Here is a 21753-nt window from a genome sequence, read left to right on the forward strand (position 1 = left end):
AATGGGTACTAGGCTTTGGGAGGAATATAGGATGTTGCACTTCTGTTCAAGCTGAGCTAAAATGTATGGATTCAATCAGCTGGTAACTGAGTGTGATAGTCTCCAAGTGGTTAATATGTTGTTGAAGAAGAAGAATGGAATCGGGACGGTTGCGTTAGCACGTCGAATACAGAACCTTCTGGCTACCATAGACTACATCAGGATCAAGCATGTTTATTGGGAATCAAATTTATTAGCAGACTACTTGGCCAAAGCAGCAAGGAAAATCGAACCTGGCTTGAAGGAGTATCCTTTACTGTGGATGAGATTCGTGAGCTGTTAAGGAAGGAAATGCATTATGCTGCTGAGTTTTGTTAGTTTATTAGCTAATTAGTGCTAATTCTCTTTTGTTAAAAAAAAAATCACATTAATGAATTTAATAGAATATTTTTAACTAAGTTAACAATTGAACATAAATTTTGAAATCGAAAAAGTGAAGGACTACATTCGTGAAAATAAAAGGAACTAAATTTCAAATATACGAAGAATATAAAGACTTAAGCATATTTTTTGTTTGGTTAAATGGTAAAAATGAAAAAAAAAATTAATTATATTAATATGATTTTTAAGTTAGGTATTGATACTTTACCCCTTTAGATTAGGTTGTGACTACTGACTTGTCAAGATATTGCTTAGTGATACCTCAAGAACATGTATCGAGACTTAACCATTAAAATGTTTTAAAATCATTTTTGAAATCAAATCAAAAGCATTTTGTTTGAGTCAAATACTATTGAAAACATGTTTTTAGGTATTTGTAACACTTGAAAATATTTTAAAAATATCTTTTGTTTTCCAACACAAATGACTTAAGAAGTACTATGAAAAATTAATATTTATTATTGTTATATCAAAAGCTTCATAAATCAAGGCTAAACTTTACTATTAGTCCTTGTACTTTACAAATGTTGTAGATGCAGATTTGTACTTTAATTTAGTCATTTTAGACCTTAAATATTTTTCGAATTTTAAATTTTGGTACTTGCCAAATAATAACTATTAAATTCATTAAGTTTTATTATTTTCAAAATATGATATGGCAAACATATTACCATGTATCATGTCAACTAGTTATTTTCACATATTACTCACTAAAATCTAGTTAATGGATTAGCTACTATCGTTTGCATCAAGATTTAAATTTTAAAATTCAAAAATAGGCAGACTTAGAATGATTCAATTGGAGAATATGGACTAAATCTAGAAGTGTACTGTAACGCCCCGTACCCGAGACCGTTTCCGGAGTCGAACACGAGTTGTTAACGGACTTAATTCATTACTTAAACAGCTTATACAATTCATTTTAAAATTTCTAGACAAGCTGACTAACTGCATCACAGTCGCTTTAAAAATCATATCTCGAGTTCCGAAACTCGAAACCCAATTCCGTAAATTTTTCCTAAAACTAGACTCATATATATATCTACTAATTTTTTTCTAGAATTTTTGGTTGGGCCAATTAGTACAGTTTATTAGTTAAAGTCTCCCCTGTTTCAGGGTTCGACTACTCTGACCTCTGTGTATTACGAATCAGATATCTCCCTGTACAGAGCTTCAATGACTATGTCGTTTGTCTCTAATAAAACTAGACTCAATAATGAATCTGTACATATAAAGCATGACTTCTAATTATCTTTTTAAAATTTATGGTGAATTTCCAAAGTCAAAACAGGGGATCCAGAAATCACTCTGGCCCTGTTTCACAAAAATTTAAACATCTCATAAAATATAGCTCATATACCTGTTTCGCTTCTCCCATATGAAAATAGACTCATCAAGCTTCGATTCCATACTTATTCATTTTTTAATTCCATTTCTACTATTTTTAGTGATTTTTTAAATTCACGTCACTACTGCTGTCTGAATCTATTTTATGGTAAATTTTACCTATTTCATGGTTTCCATGGATTAGCTAGTAATTTGACATACATAACACCAAATATGATCATGATTAGCCATTCCAATGACTAATCATTACCAAGCATTTCCATACCACTCAATAACCATATCATAAGACCATATATACAAAATGATTATAATGCTATACATGCCATACTCAAAATATACAAGCTATTATGCCAAGATGGTATACGGATAGTGTGAGCGTGCCTCCGACCGTTTCCGATTTCCGAGCTGGCTTGTCAACACTACAAGGAATGAAAAGGAGGGAGTAAGCATAAATGCTCAATAAGTTCACATGCAAATAGCAAGTAACACAACTATATAAGCAAATATAAAACATCATTTGCATAATCATCACCGAGATATTCATATCACATTTTCATTTATCATCTTACCATATTGTTGTTATATCGAGTTTTCAACCCGAGGGTTAAGTACATACCTGTTCAAAGTACCCATTTCACAATACTTACCAATACATCCCTTTCATCTTGAGTATTCCTCCATTTCAGTAGAACTTTACCCGTTGAACACATCGGAATATAATTCGGATACATGGAAAGTTTGCACATAAGTGCCACATATGTAGCCAAGCTACCATGTAACCCGCCCATAAGTGAACTCGGACTCAACTCAACGAGCTCGGTCGTTCGCATCCATAACTGAACTCGGACTCAACTCAACGAGCTCGGATGCCTAGTTACATCTCTCGAACTCGGACTCAACTCAACGAGTTCGGACATTTGCATCCATAAGTGAACTCGGACTCAACTCAACGAGTTCGGATGCCCAAACATCCTAGTGACATGTCACTTGTATCCTAATCTATTCCTAAGGTTCAAACGGGCGTTTTCCTTGATCACACATCTTTGCCATCTTCCACGGAATATCGAAATTGATACTTCGGTGATAGTTCATACTCATCAAGTAATTCACATAATTACATATTATTCAACAATAACCACAAAGCATAATATTTCATGATAATAATCAGCATCATATCATATAAACAACATTAAATTGCTTAAAATGACAATTATGTTACTACATTTACACATGAACTTACCTCAGATGCTAAAATGGCTACTTTTACCGCTTTCGTCCACAACTTGGTATTTTCCCCATTTTAGCTCAATTTCAGTTTTCCTTGCTCTATCATTTAAAATATAGTCTAATTAGGACTCACATTATTCAAATTGACCCAAAATCATATTTTGGAAAAATTACAATTTTGCCCTAAACTTTTGCATATTTACACTTTTTCCCCAAAGCTCGTAAATTAAACTTCAGCCTATTTTCTTATGTTTTATGACATGCTGATCATTTTTCCTTCTATGGCAACATCAAATTCTCACTCTAACATGTACTTATGACTATTAGATATTTTTACCGATTAAGCCCTTTTGCTCGTTTTCACTTAAAACCGAGTAGCACAAGTTGTCTAACATAATTTAAAACCTCATATTCTATCATAAAACACCAAAATACACAAATTTCACCTATGGTAATTTTTCCAAATATAAACCCTAGGTTAAATTATTGCTAGCATAAGCTAAATCGAGCTACGGGACTCCAAAACGTAAAAATCATTAAAACGAGGCTAGAACGGACTTACAATCGAGCTTGGAAGCTTGAAAACCCTATCCATGGTTTCTCCTTGCTATATTCGGCCATGGGGTTGAAGATGAGCAAAATTGGCTTTTAATTTTGTATTTTAATTCATTTTACCCTAAATGACCAAAATGCCCTTACTACTAAACTTTCCAAAATTCCATCCATGTCCAATTTTGTCCATAGACTTAGAAATTGGTAAAATTTCTATTTAAGACCTCCTAATTAATATTTCAAAACAATTTCATACTAGAAACTTCTAGAATACAAGTTTTGCAAATTATTCGATTTAGTCCCTAATTTCAATTTAAGCACTTTATGCATAAAATTTCTTCACGAAATTTTCACACAATCATGCAATCATATCATAGACCTTAAAATAATCATAAAATAATTATTTCCATCTCAGATTTTGTGGTCACGAAACCACTATTCCGACTAGGCCCAAAATCAGGATATTACAACTCTCCCCCCCTTCAGGGATTTTCGTCCTCGAAAATCTTACCAGAAAAGTGGTCTTCACTTTTAATCTCATATTCAGTCCCGAAGAACTTGCACTTAGACTGTACCTCCAATACATCTCTTCAATTTCTCATATGATCTAAAAGCTTACAGTCTCAACTCTCAACTGTTCTTAAATTTTCAACCCTTCTCAGTTTCCTATGATATCATGACATAAAACCCGGATCTCAACTTGATTTAATGGAGGCCGGAATTCCAAGAAATCCAACAATCAAAGAGACTTGAAATTCCATGAATCTGATGAGTAGGAATTCATTCAATACAGATATGATTTATAGATCTCGCCAAACATTTAACAATAGGATACATCACATTTTCCTCTTTCCGCCATAGAAATAATTCTGATATGGCCTCAAGAATAATCCTTCTCATTTCCATCCCAATATCAACACTGACAAGGATAATTTTGATAGATCCCAATGCTCGGCTTTAACCCCTTTAACAACTCTGATTTTATGTAACATCGGGTGCTCTAATCTATCACATTACCTCACCCTTACCGAAGTGGTACTTATAATAGAATTTCATGAGATTTGTATTGAATAAGTTTTCGGTTGAGAACCCAAAGAGTACAGTGATAGAATAATTATAAGTATGATTAGAGATTGAAAATGAGCTGATAAGTAAAGTCAGAGCCAGTAAAGTATCGGATTGACGTAAAGATTATTGGAGTTATGCACTGTCCCAGTTAGAAAAGGAATTCTCCTTGGTAAACCGAATTACTCAGGTTCAAGGTCGAGAAAAGTGTAAATCGAAATTTATTCAGAATTGGCCTTCTTTAGTGAATGGTTTAATATGAAATTTGTGACAGCAGAACTAGTTGGGGAAATGATAATTGAAATGTGAACTATCTGAGTGTGACAGTTATGACTGGACAGATTTAGCAGTCTTTTTTTGAGATGTTCTATGTGTTTACCCGTTCTCAGAAATATTTCTATGGCTATTGATCTTCTGAAGAAATTCTTGCTATATGGGAATGTCTTCTAATTCTAGTGTTGGATGAAAGCATTGGTAGTCTGACTGGTTTATAATTTATATTGCTCTATTTCATCGGGTATTCTATTTCATTTCGTCTGATAAGAATTGATGAGAGAATACGTATGATATTATGATTCTGTTTCTTCTACTTGATGCTTCATCTGATATATATGTATGGGAAGATATATTGATCTTGTTATATTTGATTTCAGTGGGATTAAATGATGTTTTCTTCTGGACTTTCTTTCCTTGAAGAATTATCGGGGTACTCCGTATTTTCTCTATGAGTTTGGTTTTCGATTCTCCGGCATAGTATCGTATCTTGGGTTTCTTTATCCTGGATCTCTTTATTCTGGATTTCTTTATTCCGGGTTAAAATTTCTATTTAAGACCTCCTAATTAATATTTCAAAACAATTTCATACTAGAAACTTCTAGAATACAAGTTTTGCAAATTATTCGATTTAGTCCCTAATTTCAGTTTAAGCACTTTATGCATAAAATTTCTTCACGAAATTTTCACACAATCATGCAATCATATCATAGACCTTAAAATAATCATAAAATAATTATTTCCATCTCGAATTTTGTGGTCACGAAACCACTATTCCGACTAGGCCCAAAATCAGGATATTACATGTACGCATAGTAAAAGGCTAGTAATCAAATGAAACCAAATGGATTTAACTGTTATTGTTTGAGTCAGGACTAAAATGTTAAAATTAAAAAATATATAGAGACTAAAATTGATCAAATTAAAGTGTAGGGACTAAATGCACAACTTTCACAATGTATAGGGGCTAATAGTGGAATTTATTCCTTTTTTCAGAAAAAAAAAAGGAAAAAAATTAAGTTTTACGGGGAAACCTAAATTTTTACATAAAAACTCATTTTATTTATATTTTTCCTTTTAAAATTAATTTTATTTTATTTCTAATAGAAGGAGAAAACATGTGGATTTTAGAAGGAATTACTTAGGTTTTATAATAAAATTTTGATTTTTATAGTAAAAATCCTTTTAATGTTTTTTTAGGATTAATTTTATTTTATTTTCCAATAAATAGGAAAATTTTGGGGTTTTATAAAGAAATCTTAGGTTTTATAGGAAAAACATTTTGTCTTTCCAATTTTCTTTATTTTTCTCTTTTAAATTTAATTTAATTTTTTTGGTAAAAAGAGAATCACATAGGTTTCTCCCGTGAAATATATAGGTTTTACAAGGAAAATTTTAAATTTTTATGGGGAATTGATTTACAGTTAAAAACTTGAGTTTTATCTCTGCAATTCAATAACTCAATTCTCTATAAAATCTCAAGTTTGATTTCTTTTTGAAAAAATAATTTTAATTTAAAAATAATATAAGTGACTAAAATGAAAATTTATTATAGTTGGGTAACTAAAATAAATGTACAATAACATTAAATTAATGACGAGTGACTAAAATAAAAATATTTTGTAATGATAATGCCCTATTTTTAAATTTTATTTTTGACAAATTTTATTTTTTGGTGACCAAAATTAATATTTTTAAAACATTGAATTAACTTTTTTAATCTTTCTTTAAATACAAAATTTTCATTATTTCATTTTCTTTTCAAACCCATATTTTTCTCTGCTCTCGGTTAGTACTATCTAAAAAAATGCAAAAATTGTCTCCGGTAGTGATTATGGCCACCATGCTCTGTCATGCCAATCATCAACTCAAGTTCAAGCTTCGTCTATTTAAAGTTCTCATGGTTCTAGGGAAAATGCAAAAATTGTCTCTAATAGTGAGTATGACCACCATGCTTTGTCATGCCAATCATCAACTCAAGTTCAAGCTTCTTCTATTTAAAGTTCTCATTGTTCTAGGGTAAATGTAAAAATTGTCTCCGATAGTGATTATGACCACCATGCATTGTCATGCCTATCATCAACTCAAGTTCATGCTTCATCTATTTAAAGTTTTCATGGTTCTACAACCAATTACGACCTTCATTTTTTTTTCAAAACTTCCCCTCAAAACTCTACAAGTATGTTGAGATCTAGTGCCTTTAGTATAGTTGTAACACCCCAAACCTGGCCTAGACGTTATGGCCGAATCTGAAGTAATTATGTAAAATGGTTGAAAATTTAACTTTCTAGAAATGTTAAAAAACAACACAATTTCTGTTACCAAAGAAAATACCAATTTAATAGAAATTATTCTTAATTAGCTTTTTAGTTGAAGCCAAGTTTCAATTACGTTTTCTAAAAAAATCAGTTACTTTATAGCGGAATCACTTAGAAAGATGTATTTTTGGAAACATAGTTTGCTAATTGAAACCCGTTGTTTTTGTAGAAAATAATCATTTTTGATAAAACGTTTAAACCGTATTATACGAAAATGAAAAATAAAGTCCAAAACCCTAAACAGCCCTGAATGTCCAAAGAGTCCAAAATTTACAAAATTCTTAAACCAAAACTGAATAAGTCAAATTTAGGAAAAATTACATTATTCACTGAGCTTTTATTTGCATCGATCCGTCTAAGTTTGAGGTTTACCTGAAAATAACAGTCAAACAGAATATGAGTTTTTGAATAACCGTATTAATTTTGAAAATAACAATCAAACAGAATAACCGTATTAATTTTGAAACTTAGTGTGTAGCAAAAACTCAAATAGATAATTATTTACAGACAAATTTATCAGTACGGAATATTAACAAAGCAGTTCAAATTCAGATATATATATGTTTCCTACCCTCAACTGCTGCGCACCATATCCGATCATCCCAACACACCATATGCGTTTGAAACACCCATCCAACCCTACACACCACGTAGTGTCATTAAGACACATACAAAATATCTGCAGCTATGCTGCTAGTATAGTAGGCGAGATGTTGTCTCTCACAAAAGCACTTCCTCCACATAATATACATCCCATCCCAGAATCAAGTATAATCAGAGCAGAAATCATGCATAGCATATCAGATACAAACCACATTTATAACATTATTCTCGGATTTATTTATCATATGACATCTCAAATACACTTGTAGATAGTAGAAAGTATACTAACAGATGACTAAATTTCATATTTTATAATATATTTAATCACGTATGACCCTAGAGAAAAACTCTGAATTTTTGGACCCATACGCCCGTGTGGCCCACACCGCCCAAATAGCCTAGACCGTGTATCACACACAATCCCACACACGACCTGTCATATGGTCGTGTGGTGTCGACAATATTATTTTTCGGCTTTTATCGTTTGCTGATTTTCAGGTTTCTTGTTACATACCTAGTCTAGTTCTGATACGAGTGCACCCCCAAGATAACCAGTACCTAAAAACATCACAAACTTAACAAATTACGAAACTAAAGTCCATCAACTTCCTAATGAGTCAAAACTTCAACAACCATAACTATACTAAATTGACAAAATCAATTACCCTTGAACGAACAGTACTTTCCTACGAGGATTAATTTGTCAGAGGAGCATTAAACTCAAGATTCTCACCTAAATCAACAGATTCACAACCATTAATTCTTGTTACAAAAACCATTCCCACGACTTTTCCACTTCAAAATCCTTAAACCAAACGAACATACAAAAATCAAGAAATTAAAGAAGAACAAAGTCCTACTTACCAAGACGAAAAAAGAAATAAAAGGAAATTTAAATCACAGCGATTTAATCAAACAATTAGAGGTCGAAATTAAAGAAAGAAGTAAAATGGGGAGGGACCAAAAAATGTCAGAAGGAAATTACAGAGAAACAAAAACGTGGGGAAGAGGGAATTTTTGGGAACAAAATAAAAATAAAGATAATAATCTCAACTCCCCACACCCTCACTACCAACCAAATCCCTCAAAATTCTACACACTAATTTCCATCCAAATACTACAGAATTTCAATTCCACAAACCTCTACTACAAAAATGGCACGCACACACAGAAGCAAAAATTATTGTCATTCGCTCACGCAGGAATTTGAATACAAGATCTTAGGGCAAGCTAACACCTTACCACTTGAACCAGTAGACTCATTCTGACATGGGTTGACCGAAAATATTATTGAAACCATACAATTAAGGATAAGGCTAGGAACAAAAATAATTTAATTTTCCCAAAACCTCAAACGCAAAATCAATGCACTAACCACAGATACAAAGACTTAATTACTTATATATTGACTAAATCCAACAAATCGAATACTTGAATTTCTGGGGTATTACAATAGTGATTACGTTTATAAACTTATAATTTTTCGAACAAATCGATTTAATAAATTCCATCATTATCATTAATATTTTTTTTTGTATAACATCCTCAATGATTTTTGCATGCAAAATCAAATCAAATCAAATTTTAGCTCATTGATTATTTGACATTTAACTAATACTAAGTTGCATTATGTGGTCGGATTATAATGTGAGAAGACAACTTATATTAATAGATAATCTAAACAAGTCCATAGTTTAATTGAATTTGAGCAAGTCAATCAAAAGACTATTATGACATCTATCAAGTCCAATTAGGGAGATATTTTGTCTTAGGTATCGGATTGGATGACTCCCAAAAGATAGAGACATAGATATGATTATCTAGACTGACAATATATCGATAGGACGCAAATAGAATAAATCCTACATCCATTTATGGATTTATTCGCTCATAGCATTCATAGTGTGACTTACCTCAATCCTGAGTTAGTGACAAACTATGTGTGTGTGACTCATATACTTTGATATATATATAGTCTTAATTTCAACTAGTAATAGAGTGAAAAGTTGGTACATTGCGTATACGAATTTTACATTACATAGCGTCACTTACAATAGTGGAATTCATAACCCAAAAAAGGGTAAATGATGTCCTCTCATTGGCATTACATGATGATGAAAAGTAACGTGACCATGGGTTTTTTGTCCTAAGACAAATTATTTAATTACTATTTGTTAATAATTGGTGTTTCATTAAGAGATATGTAATGGTTACCATGAGATGAAATAGAATCATATTAGGATAACAATTTTTATCCCAAAGAGATTGAGGATATCTTATAAGAGTAACACATATGGAAAAGTCATTAGATGAACACTTGGTGTAATAGCTTTCATAATAGTAATATAATGGGCAGAGTTCAATCATAGCACTTTAGTGGAATAACTCCATAACTAAATAATGTTCTAATTAATAAACGAAGAGTCTGAACTTAATTACATATTATTTGAGCCCAGATTATTTATGTCTAATCGATTCCTCCGCTAGCTCGAAATAATCTTGATGGTTTATATTAATCGATTATATGAAATATGTGAAACAAAGAACTAGATAAATAGATCACATGTATCATTATTCATAGTGAATGCGTTTTCACGTTATGAACAAGAAATGACTCAATAATTAAATTAATTTTTCAATTATTATTTAATTATTTTTAATTAAATAATCAAAGTTCAAAGTGGAAATCAAATTAATAAAGTTATCATACTTTCATGAGAATAAGTTAATTAAATTGATTTACTCGTAGATTCTAATACAATAAAGTCAATATGACTTTAACGAAATTAGAATTAGGTTGAGAAAATAATTTAATTATTTTATTTTATTAATTAAATGAATAAATAATATTCGGGTATAGAAAATATATTTATTAGGCGGGATAAATTTTATGATTCGGTTTAAATACTAGATAACATGTATAATTGACTCTATAAGTGACAAGGTCCAAATAGGCTTGAGTTAAGGGAAGGGGCAACAAATACTAGTCCTAGAAATGGTGTTCCCTCTTGTTCATTGGGGGTCATTCTGCCCGATAGGACTAGCCCATTGCTTGGAAGAGACTCAAGGCCCATCTTCTTGGATCCTGATTAAATTGTAAACATTGTATTTTACTAGGGTAATTGTTGTAAATCCTAAAGGATAAATGACCTAACGTCACTTGTGGTAGTTATTTTAGGTCATTTCCGCACTTAACAAGTCTGTTTTCTAGTACTTTTATAATTAAATATTATGTTTTAGGTATTAATAGGTTAGGAATAAAATATTAATAAAAATAAGTGTTTTTACACATTTTTTGCTATTTCAATGACTTGTAAGACCGACTCGGGCCTCGTGAGTGACTAGTGAGCTAATTAAGTGTGTAGGATACCATTTGAAGCCCAAGAATACAAGGAATAATGATTGAGTTGTGAGATATTGAGCCCAATAAGCCAGCGACGCTGCCAAATGTAATACCTCGAAAATTTTTACAGTAAGATATTATCCTTGATATAGTAAAATAAGAAAATAAAGTGAAAAAAAGGGAAATTTTGAGTTATGTCATCATTGGGAAGTATATTATGATATATTAATTCAAGAAAGGACTAAATTTTAAAAGTGAGAAAAGTTTTGTTGCACAAGAGTAAATACTCAAAATTTGAGGGGTTAAAGTGTAAATATGAAAAAGTTAAAGGACTAATAGTGTAAATATTTTAAGGGTGGAATGATCTAGAAACTAAGGAAAATGGATGAATTAGGACTAAATTGAATAGGTAAAGAATTATGATGGACTAAATTGCAATTTTACCAAATTTAAATGATGACTCAATGATGGAATTTTAAAAGATCATAAAGGGCAAAATGGTCAATTAATAAGGAGAGAGAAATCTAGAAGGTAATGATGATGTTGAAGATATTTTAGATTAATTAAATAAATAAATATTAGTTTATTAATATTTTAATTTGATTTTTAAATGATATTTTATTATTATTTTATTTAGTATATATAAGGAAAGAAAGATGAAGAGCCATCATCTTTTTCCCATGCACCCAACGCATGAAGAGAAAAGAAAGAAAGAAACATTCTTTTCCTTACAATTTGGTCCTTTCACCACAAATCCACCATTTTCACTTAGAAATCAAAAAAAATTCCATAGCCATCAAGAGAGAAAGATGACAAGGAGACTATGGGGAGCTAGAATATCAAGTTATATTCAAGAAATGGAAGCTAGAAGAGAGAGAAAATCAAGTTAGAGATTGAAATCAATAGAACAAGGTAAGAATATCAAGATTTCAATATATTTTTAAATGTGATATTTAGTGAAGGAAAATAAGAGAAAGTGGTGGAAAATATTGTAGAGAAAGGAAATAAGGGTGTTATAAACTTGGTAATCAACATTTTGTACTAAAATAGTTTTAGACAACAGCAATGGTCTAACTTTTAAAAATCACCAAAAATTGTATAAATTTAATTAGAGGTTTAATAAAATATGAAATTAAATTATAAGAAACGGTGTAAGTAATGGAATCGTAAATTGTGAGATATAATAAATTTAGTGAGGCAATCTCAGAAAGATTTCAGGTTCCCCTATTCTGACTTTGGAAAAATAATTAAAAATTTTATAAAAATAATTACGAGATTAAATTTATATTTTAAAATCCTTAATGAGTCTATTTTCAAGAGAAATAAACGGGAACATCATCTGAATCCCGTACTAAGAGATAATTGATTTTTAGTAAAGAAAGGTTGAAGCCGTCAAACAGCAGAACATGGATAAATTTGAAGATTTTACTGTACTTATTGGCTAAATTATATATTCTGGAATTTTTATGGTAGAAATATATTTGAGTCTAGTTTCTAAAACAACAAGTGGATCTTGATTTAGAATTCTGTAGCTCAAGATATAAATAATTTAGTGACAATGACTCAAGTGAATAGGTTGATATGAGTATATAAGCATATAGTGGAATTATATACATATCAAGGATGTGGAGTGGAGAAAAGGAGGTGAAAAATATATGTGAATATTCAGCTAACATGGGTTTACATTAAAAATGGCAATTTGCATATTGTAAGCTTAGGGATTAATTTGAATAAAAGTAAAACTTTAGGGGCTATATTGTAAAAATATAAAAAATGACCAAATTGCATGAAATGAATTGTTTTATTATTTAAATTAATAAATTGAATGAAATTATCAATTTTGGTAAATATCGGGTGGAAAATAGAGAAAAATAAAAATTTTCTAAAATGCCCCTGAATTTTGGTATTTCTGCAATTTAGCCAGGTAAGTTCATATGATTGAACTTTCATGATTATTTGCTAAATTAGGACTGATATAATGTATTGTTTCATATGCTTGCTATTGAATTATGAATATTGTTAAATTATAGAAATCAGATCAAAAGTTCAAATTGAGTAGAACGCTGAATTGAGTATGACCATTCAGTGATCAGTGATGAATTGACGGATAAGACCATGGCTGGGCCATGGCAATATATGTGTAAGACCATAGCTAAGCTATGGCATCCTGATGGTAAGACCATATCTAGGATATGGCACCACGAGTGTAAGACCATGGCTGGGCCATGGCAATACACGTGTAAGACCATAGTTAGACTATGGCATCATACAAAAAATGAGTAAGACCATAGCTGAAAGACGCTATGGCATCGCGATTCAAATGTGTAAGACCATGGTTGAAAGATACAATGGAAACGTGACAAGAAATGAATAAGACCATGGTTGAAAGATACCATGGCAACATGATAGAAAATGAGTAAGACCATAGTTGAAAGACACTATGGCATCATGTCAAGTATAAATAAGACCGTGGATGGGAGACGCTATGACATTTGTTGAACAATTGATATTCAGGTAATATGTATCAGATGATGAATGGTTATATGAATTGGTTGTACAAAATGGTTGTGTGAAATGTTTACAAGAATTGGTCATATGGAAATATATGTACAAAATAGTTGCATGAAATAATTATGAAGATAGATAAACGAAATAAGTATAGGTACATGAAATATAATTTATGTTAAGTTTGATATGAACTATTACCGGAATAAATATACATAAAATATATGGAAATGATGGTGCATGAAATATTGATATAATGAAATGAACGATATATACTTATGAAGAAATGGTAAGTATTTAATTAAAATTTTTGTTAAATGATATGTAAATCCTAGTAATGCCCGAAACCTTGTTTAAGCGATGGATACGGGTTAAGGGTGTTATAGGCCTAGAACACAGCCGACGTCGTGATGAGAAACTACCTCTTGTCACGACGACGCGACGGAAATGGGAAGACATTACATGGTGGGGATGCTGGGATGAGAAGCATTCCCATATCCCAACAACGTGACTTGATGTGGAAGAAAATAGTTGATTTCCTTGGATGAAATATTTGGAAAATTCCCATAATTGGACCCTAGATTTTAGCATAATATTTTATTCACTAGTATCTAACTGTATCTCTGGACTGAGTGGTCACCAAGCAGGTCGTTGCCTATACAAGCAACCTTAGGGTCACCAGAATTGTAAGCAGTTTTAGACAGACAATTTTTCTATTCAATTTTCAGCTTTCATTTCATGGTTCGTGTAGTCAAAAATTTTCTATTCCGATATGAAGACAACTGCAAGCAGAGACTGCTTCTGCATCGCTATGACACCCCTAACCTCTCTCCGTCATTAGATTAAGGTCACGAGTATTACTAACTAATCAAACAATTAATTCAATCATAATTAACATATAAACTAACTAATAACATTATAATATGTAGGGGTAGGTCACGACAATTTGATACTTTCATGCTAGATTCTTATACATTTGAATAATAAATTATGCTATGCATTTCTAAACTTGGTCTTCCACTATCTACACTCTAATCACTAGCTATCCTTTCTAGAATGTCCAAATTCGGACACATATAAGACTATTCCAATTATTAGCATCAAGGTATTAGTCCATACTCCGTCTACGATTACCTTTTTAATTTATCTTCGATGAGGTTAGTGGAATGAACTTAATTTAGGTTTGCTAAACCACCCCAATTTCAAGTAAAAGTTACTCTTATAGCCCCTATTACGAGTCTACGGGGCCCTAAAAATAGTTCAAAATAGCCGGGACTAATTTGAAACAATTCTGGAAGTTTGGGAAATAATTATAAAAATTTTAACTACAAGGGTCACACGGCCAAGTTACATGCCCGTGTGTCTGGCCGTATGGGCATTCGAAGTAAGGACACACAGCCGTGTCCCAGCCCGTGTCCGTGCCCGTATAACTCACTGACTTGGGTCACACAGCCAAGCCACATGCCCGTGTGGACCTAAAATGTGTCTTAAATCACAAGTTTACCATTTCCTATTTACTTGAACACTAAGCAACTCAATTGCTAATCGTTTAACCTATTTAAAACACGATTAAACTCAAAATACACCAAATTCATCACCTATTATGCCTAACCAATGTACCCTCATTGGTACCACATTTTATATGTTCAAATATACCAACAACACATTAAACATTCAAATCTTCTTATCACACTTGTCATATTTGAACTAACTTCCAAACTTTTAAAGTTTCCAAATATGAAGCTAAGCACATACCAAGCATTATGCTAAGCTACCAACTTTAAATTATCATATACCAAAATATAAACTAGGCTAGCATTCCAATATAGTCTCAACCTAAACCATATACACATTTAACCATCATTTTACTAGCAACTAAGTTAACAACATCTTATAAACGATATCAACAAAAGACTCCCTAGGTACATGCCATTACAAAATGAAATATCACCACAATTGAGCTCGAGATTTGTGATTTGATGCTGAGTCGCAAAAATTCAAACAATACCTAGCCTGCACAAGAAAAACAAAACCGCACGTTGAGTAAAACTTAGTGGTATTTCTATAATCCGGATAACATAAACCTGATATAAATATTTAAAATACAAAATGCAACAAGTAAGCTATATTCATGTGTTTCAATTCAATAGTATAATTTTTGCTCATTCCTTATTCACATCTATTAAGATTTTCACACGTTCAAATATACAAGTATAAATATTAATGGCATTTCCTTTAACATTTGAATACATCATCTCATGCAATGTCATGATTCATACTTTGATCAATACTTGAATTCATTCAAGTTTCACATCTCGATTCATCATTTCATATTTCATTTCTCATATCATAATCATTTCCCATATTTTCCATTTCAATATTTTCTCATCTCATAAATTATTATTTTACTTTCCCTATTAACACGACACGGACTCGAACGGATACACGAATCCAACCAATACACCAATTTGGCTCCCAGTGTCTCATCGGATAAATTTGAAGTAATAATTGTGCCCAGTGCTATATAAATTGACACCCAGTGTCTCATTAGTTAAATCGAAGCAAATTGGCACCCAGTGCCTCATCGACTCGAGGTCGAAGTAATCCCTGAACTTTTCATATCCTATGGCATGCCATCTATATCTAACTCAGCCCGATACAGTTAATAAGGATTCGTTTCACTTTTCAATACAACCAATGTCTCAGCCTCATGAATATATATATCATCACATATAAGTATATATTCAATTTGATAATTATCACATTTTTCTAAATACACATACATTCAAAATCAATATATTTTATGATATACAAAATTAATTCATTTCATTTCATTTCAATTATGAATTTAATTCAATTCCCAAGTATCAAAGTACTCACCTTAATTTCTTACCTTATGCAAACAATTATATTTGCAATAATCTACTATTTAATGCGGATTATAGAAACACAAACCATGATTTTCGACCTATTCGACGTCAATTTTATCCTTCCCTTTTTTATTCGAGGATTTCGGTATGACGTTAGCTACGGAATAAAACAATTAAATCACATTAATATTACATATTTCAATTTCATATTACATTTCAATTTTCACACTATATTTTTCTTATTTTTCAATTTAGTCCCTAAACTAAGACTGTTTTTATTCATCACATTTAACTTCATATTTTTGTACTAATTTCACTCTAGACCACATTTTGCTTCCTCTTTTCCAATTAGACCCCATAATTTCAATTTTTTCACAATTTAGTTCCTATTTTTCAAAATCAATAATTAATTCCACAATTTAGTCCTTTTCCATTTCTAACTTAAAAGTCTATCTATTTAATCTCTAATACTTAAACTATTCAACAATGTCAACATCTAAAATCTTGAACAATACTAAAAATTACAATATGGGTCAGGTAGCTCTAGTTATCAGGATTCCAAAAATATAAAAATTACAAGAAAAAGTGACTAAATTGACTAGCCAATTGAAATTTGAAAGCTTGAAGCCCTTAGGCTGTGCGTTCTCTCCTTTCTCCCTTTCTTTTCTTTCTTAATTTTGCATGTTTCCACTTACTTTTATTATCTTTTATTATAACTTTAATTTTAATTATTATTATTATAATAAATATATATACATTAATGTTAATACATATATATAATATATAATATATACATGCATTTTTACTTAGCCACATTCAGCCACCTATACATAACCATTTATTAAATATTACAATTCTATTTTAGCCCCTTTAGTTTATTTTTATATTTTTAGAATCTCGGTACCTAGGACTATTCGACCCATATTGAAATTTTTAGTATTTTTAAGATTTTAGATGTTGATATTTTGAATAATTTAAGTGTTATGGATTAAATAGATAGAATTTTAAGTTAGAAATAGAAAAGAACTAAATTGACTAACTCACTGAAATTTGAAAGCTTGAAGCCCTTAGGCCGTGCGTTCTCTCCTTTCTCCCTTTCTTTTCTTTTTTCTTTCTTTTATTTCTTAATTTTTCATGTTTCCACTTACTTTTATTATTTCTTTTATTATAACTTTAATTTTAATTATTATTATTATAATAAATATATATATACATTAATGTTAATACATATATATAATATATAATATATAATACATACATGCATATTTACTTAGCGACATTCGGCCACCTATACATAGCCATTTATTAAATCATCTAATTTCTATTTTAGCCCCTTTAGTTTATTTTAATTTATAATTCAATTTTTACCTTGTACACGATTTAGTCATTATACTTAATAATTTTTAATTCATGCAAATTCACTTAACCGAAACCTAATTAACTATACAACTAACTTCGTAAATATTTTTTTATAAATATTTACGAGTCTGATTTACGGGAATGGAGTCCCGAGAATGCATTTTCCAACACCCCTGACTATCGGGTCATTACAACCGCTCTTCAATATATATTCATGAAGTTTCTCCTATATCTTATTCTTTTATTTATACTTTCATTTCTCTAATCAATTTGCGTTTGTATGAAAAAATGAATAATTTCTTATGCTTATTTTATATCTCGCATGATTTGATTATTAAACTAATTTATTTTATAAGTAATTATTTATCTGAAGTTAGCTATTTATTCAAGGACACTTTGTATATTAAGGAGTGTTGCCCCTAATAGAATATCAAGACGGGTGAGATCGGAATGGTATCTTGTTGTGTATAACTTGTGCCAAGCAATGAGACCGAAAGGGTATCCGTATACCTAAGAAGAGACCAGAAGGATGACTTAGGTGGTAATCCTTAATGAAGATGAACCGAGAGGGTAGTCATAGCTAAATGTGATAAATAACTCAATATAGGATAATTAATTATTTAATTAGAAAATTAGGGATTTAATCGATCATAGGTTAGAAGCGCACATTGTCGACACTAGGAATAGGAAAATCCATTAGGTTAATTTAGGGTAGTTAAACTAGTTAGTTTATTTAAAATATTAATTTAGATTCGCACTACTAATTTGTGACTCAATTAGATTAGTAATTATTTTCTATAATTGATTTAATATTAATTTCTCTAATCTACAATCCATTGGGTAAAATCCTTGGAATACTTACCGGTATTTTGTTGTAACATAGATTATATTACAATTTGACTCGTACTCTTGCGGATACCACCATTCTTAATTCTTATATTTTTGGTGTGATATTTATTCTATAAATGATAACACATTTATAGGCAGTCAAGTTGTTGGCACCGTTGCTGAGGATTGGGATGATGGAATTTTTATTAGATTGATTATTGTAAAATAATATTAGTAGAAAGATAAAATAGCTAGATAGAGTTCTAAATTTTAATTAATTAATTTCATTTTCTTAGTGTGCAAAAAAAATATAATTAATCTATTACAAAATAATTATGATTTTTATTTTTATTTACCTTGTTAATTATTAGATTTAATCATGAATATTGATTTTTATAGGTCAGTGTACGAATAATCCAAATTGAGTTGGTTGTACAGAGATTCAACTAACCATGGAGTGGTGATTACAAAGTCAAGCAGCCTAAGTGTTAGAACGAACTCCCACCGAAGCCAAGTAAGTATACATACGAGAGCAATGGAGGTTTGACGAACTAATGGGACGAGGATGAAGTATACAAGTAAGGAGTATACAAACAATGAGAAATTATGGATAACCAAAAAGCACTCATGCTATAACTTTACCAATAAAGAAACGAAATAATAACTGCATTGAAAGAGATAGATAAGTGACAACTAGAAAGATCTGAACATCTAACTAAAACCCTTTGTAACTCGAATGACTATACTCCTGAACAAGAAAGTCAATAACAAGAATTCCAAGCTAAATTAAAGTGAAACCCACGATAAAGTAAAATAGTGTCAGAAAGCTTTTGATAAAGTAAAACAAGTAATAATTGAAGAGCTAATGCTTGTCTTGTCGAATTATACCAAATCGTATGAGGTGCATACAAACACATCAAACTATGCCATTGGGGGAGTATTGATGCAAGATGGGCATCCGATTGCATTTAAGAGTCGAAAGCTTAATGATACTGTGCAACGGTACTCGGTTCAGAAAAAAGAAATGACTGCAGTGGTGCATTGTTTGCGCATACGGAGACACTATTTGCTAGGTTTCAGGTTCATAGTATTTATGAGCAATGTTGCAAATAATTATTTTTTGACTTAGAAAAAGTTGTATCTCAAGAAGGCTCATTGGCAGGTGTTTATGATTGAATTTGATTTCAATATGGAATATAAGCCAAAGAAAGCCAAGACAGTGATTGATGCTGTAGCACCCCAAACCCGGCCCAGAAGTTATGGCCGGATCCGACATGCCACATCAAAAACGTAAAAAAAAATTTCCATTCAAAGTCCAGAAAATCGTACTTGATGTTCAAAAGATTAATTCATTAAGGGTTAAAGTGAATGGAAGCTGTGTACCAGGTAGGAAACCAGAAAAGAGGTGGTGAGTCCATCGGACTGCTTAAGTACCAAGCTCCCTTCGGATCCAATCCTAGACATGCATACCGCCATTGCCACACCTTAACGTCATGGATATTTCTAGGAAACCGATTTGATTAAGTCATTTTTAGGAAAAGTGATTAATTTTGGAAAATACTTTCATTGCGGAAGCTTTGCTTGTTGTCGTGTTATTTTGAAATCAATTGTTGTTTTTGAAAACGCGCCTAAAGCTATCCAATTTCAACAGTTCAAATAAGTAATACCTATCTTAGTAATACATATTAAAACCATCAAAAATAATTAAGCGGCCTTATTACATTTAAAACCCAAAACTTCAAACGTAAATAAAAGGATGTTCATTCACGGAAGAAAATCAAACTTTCGAGCGGGTGGCCACTCTGAATTCCCTCACGACTCCAAGCCCACTATGGTTGGGGATTACTGCGTGGATGAAAATAAAAGGGTGAGTTTGGGGAAACTCGGTGTAAATTAACCCAACCATAGCCTATATCAGCTCAAACCACGAAATAGAATAATTTGGCCTTAGCCCGAGCGAATTCGAATAAAGCCCATAGGCCCATAGCGTAACGAGCAGATATTACATGTTTATGCGAAACCCAACCATATCCAACCGTATACACCCCATACCAACCTTACACCGTGTGGGAGACAACTCGACCCACCCAACCGCTACACACCACGACTTTGCAGCATGGCTGCTGAGCGAATAATGTGACAGAGTCACCAGATCTGAGATAATCGTGGCGAGCCACGGAATCGATATATGTGGCGAGCCACCAGATCGATATTTGTGGCGAGCCACCAGATCAAATATTTGTGGCAGAGCCACCAGATCAGATATTTGTGGCATAGCCACCGAACACTTCCTCCATAATATAACCCATGTCCCCATGCAATGATATATAATCATGGCATACATCATACGTAATCGATCGTCATGCTTTTCAACAAAATTAACCCTAGGGGTATAACGGTAATTTTGCACCTAGAGGTATAACAGTAATTTTCCATACATAGGGGTATTATAGTAATTTAGCTACTTTTAGGGTTTTCATGCATATCTTAACTATTTACGTACTATCAGAACACTTACCGCGCATACTTACTGAATTGGGCCCGTTGACCCATGAACCCGATCTTTGGCACATTAAGCCCAAATTATCAAAATATACTGAAATCGCTGCATCTTTGCAGTTTATTACTTTAGATTACCAAATATACAAACCCAACTATCTTACAAGCATTCGCACATCAAAATTCCCAAAATACCGACTTTTCGGCATTTCGCTTTTCGCTTTTGCCAATCTAGTCTATGAGAGGGTGTCGGTTGCACACTTGCTTATGACGATATATGTCTTGACGAGATCCACACACGAACCGCCTACAATTGGATTACTAACACGTTAATCTAACTATTCAAATACAAACTACGATTAACCCCTTACAATATTCGCCAACCACACCTACAGATCATAGTAAGCTTATAAGAAATCAATAAGCAACTCATTAACAAATTTTTGTCAATGTTTACCACATAATCATAATTTCACTGCAAGCTGTCTTCCTGAGCAACAGTCACTAAATTATTTATAACTGGAGCTACGAAACTCCAAATCAA

Source organism: Gossypium arboreum, chromosome 10 (assembly GCF_025698485.1).
Source record: "Gossypium arboreum isolate Shixiya-1 chromosome 10, ASM2569848v2, whole genome shotgun sequence".
Classification (NCBI taxonomy): domain Eukaryota; kingdom Viridiplantae; phylum Streptophyta; class Magnoliopsida; order Malvales; family Malvaceae; genus Gossypium; species Gossypium arboreum.